This window comes from Myotis davidii, unplaced genomic scaffold (genome assembly GCF_000327345.1).
Source record: "Myotis davidii unplaced genomic scaffold, ASM32734v1 scaffold364, whole genome shotgun sequence".
Lineage (NCBI taxonomy): Eukaryota > Metazoa > Chordata > Mammalia > Chiroptera > Vespertilionidae > Myotis > Myotis davidii.
Genome location: NW_006295560.1, coordinates 420311 through 423209, shown reverse-complemented (window position 1 = coordinate 423209; position 2899 = coordinate 420311).

Here is a 2899-nt window from a genome sequence, read left to right as displayed (position 1 = left end):
GGCCAATTTGATCCTGAAGCATGTCCAGATGAATTGGAACCCCCGCAGCAGGAAAGACATGGTTCAAATTCTTCCCTTAGTCATATGCAAAGAGCCAGGATTCAAAATTGGGTCTCATTGCTCCAATGCCTATGTTCATTTGACCATATTCCCTGCTTCCCTAATTATAATGTGTTTTCACATTTTAAAAGAGAATTCCTAACTATAATTATGCAGGCACACCAAGATAAAATAATTTTGGAGAAGTCAGAAAGGCTAGAGTAGAGTTCCTCAAAGTATGTTACATACCACCTATTTCAGAATGACCTGGGGAGCTTATTATTTCTGAACTGGGAATCACTTCTGAACTCTTAAATCAGAATCTTTGGGTTTCTTCTCTGCTTGCTATGGCTTGTGCTTGTCCACCGTTATTGATATAGTCCAAAAGGATTGCCTGCCTGATAAAATGTTGCCTTCCCAGCTGTTGATGAAAGTTCCCACTCAACCAGATATTTGCATGTCTGCTCATAACAACGTGCACAGAAATAACAGACATCCATGCATCATGGATGATTCAACAAGCCATTAGCGCAATGCTAAATTTTGGGGTACTGCCAACGCTATGTCTTAAATTCCTCATATTTAACACAACACTTCGGCCAGGGTATTTTCAGAAATATATGTCAGCGATACTTTATGTTCACATGGAATGAAGCATGGCACCTTTCCCACCATAGAGATATGACACAGAAACAGTATGTCATCAGCTCTGCCCTGGTCACCTCTAAAAGTCTCCATATTGAGGTGGCTCCTTACCTACTATTGTTATTGAATATAAAGTTAAATGTTAAAAGCAAAAGAAAGGGGTTGTTTCTCATCTTAGGAAATGTAAAGCCTTAAATGATATTTTTAAATGCCTATGCTTTTTTAGCATAGGAAAACTGGCACGGGCAAATGAGAAACAGTCATGCATCCACAAAGGAGTGCTTGCCCAAGGATCTACATCCTTAATATTTATGCACCTTCAGATTTGAGAAACACATTGAGGTACTGTAGTTGCTATCAACCTTTGCAGTGTGTTGGGATCATCTGGGGAGGATTAACAAGCAGTGTTGCCTGGATCGCAGTACCAGAGATTCCCATGTAATTGGTCTGGGGTGTGGTATTGGTGCTCTCCAGTTTCTAATGTGCAGCAAGGTTGAAAACCACTGCAATCAGAGAACTATTATATGATGAGTGAAAATGCCTGCAAAACACATTCCTCTCAGGAGAAATGTGAAGAAAGGGCTAATCAGGACAGCAAAAGCAATTGCGGAGATTTTACTAGGAGAAATCATAGTAAATATGAAAACTCAGAGGCAAGCCTAAGACATCAACTCTCAAAAATAATTAGGTTTGGAATACAGAGTGCAGTGAGCATGGCAGAGTGGAAAAGAGGGACATTTACATAAAAGAGAATGAAGAAGTGGAGAACCTGCCGAGCCAGGGTGGCTCAGTGGTTGAGTGTCAACCTATGAATCAGGAGGTCACAGTTTGATTCCCAGTCAGGGCATGTGCCTGGGGTGTGGGCTCCATCCCCACTGGGGGGCACGCAGGAGGCAGCCAATCAATGATTCTCTATCATCATCGGTGTTTCTCTCTCTCCCTCTCCTTTCCTCTTTGAAATCAATAAAAATATTTTTTAAAAAGAAGTGGAGAATCTTTATCACCCAGAATGAGGAAATTGAATTCAACTTGAGAGCCAACATAGGTGTCTGCAAATGGCAGCAGCATGAAGAAAACCGTGCTTGAAAATGAAAACATCACTAATAGGATAGCAAGGTGGTCCATCCAATGTATGTTTGAGAGAACCATCTCCAGGGAACTTTATTTCCTTGTTTCTCCCTAACAGGCATTTTTAGCTACAATGATGAAGAAACTATACTCACAATAAAGAAACTGCTTGTGGGATCATGAAATGATCTCATGTTTGATAGTCTAAGTTTGCATGGTCTGTATAACTAGTCCACACCACAATTGTTAGTCTATGGTTAAAGATTGCTAAGAATGAAGATTTAGAGTTAGTTTAAGTTGTCTTCGGTTCAGTTTACTGCTTACCCTGCAAACAAGCAGCATAAAGGTAAGGGGGAGAGATCAACTAAAGGACTTGTATGCATTCATATAAGCCTAACCAATGGACACAGCCACCAGGGGGGTGAGGGCATGAGTGGGGGGGGGTATGGGGCAATGAGGGGATAAGGACACATATGTAATACCTTAATCAATACAGACATTTTTTTAAAAAAAGGATCCATGTGAGTGCTTAGCATTGCGTCAATGGCTTGCTAAATCATCTCAAACTGTTTTGTTATTAGAAAGCACCAGTTTTGAAAGTCATCAGAGGAGAATATTTGGATGACCTATATAGATGCAGATTCAAAGTCCTAAGTCTGTCTGCATGGACACAAATTCTCCCTGATCCTGCTGACCATTTTTGGTCCCTTCCCAGTATCAGGGTCATTATTTCAGACTCTCAGGTACTTTGACTGTCAATTATCCCTCTGCTTACTCCTGATCCTAAAACTCAGTATTTCCTATGGCTTTCACCAGCACATTGTGAACTTCTATAAATTCTTGCTCTGTTCTCTGGAGTAGGATAGTAATGAAATGTTGCTAGGCATTGATGATTATAGTATTCTGATAGACAATAATTAGACAGAGCAGATTAAGAGGAACCATCTCAAATAAGACATAGCCATTTGATCAGGGACATTCTAGAGCAGTGGCTCCCAACATGGGGCACATGCCCAACAGGGGGCAGGTTTGATTTTTAAGGGAGGCAATTCGAAATGAGTTATTAACAGTGAATGTTTTGCATGTCTTATGGTTCCAGGAGCCTCATAGACAGTATATAAATATGTATTGTGACATATTTATGCCT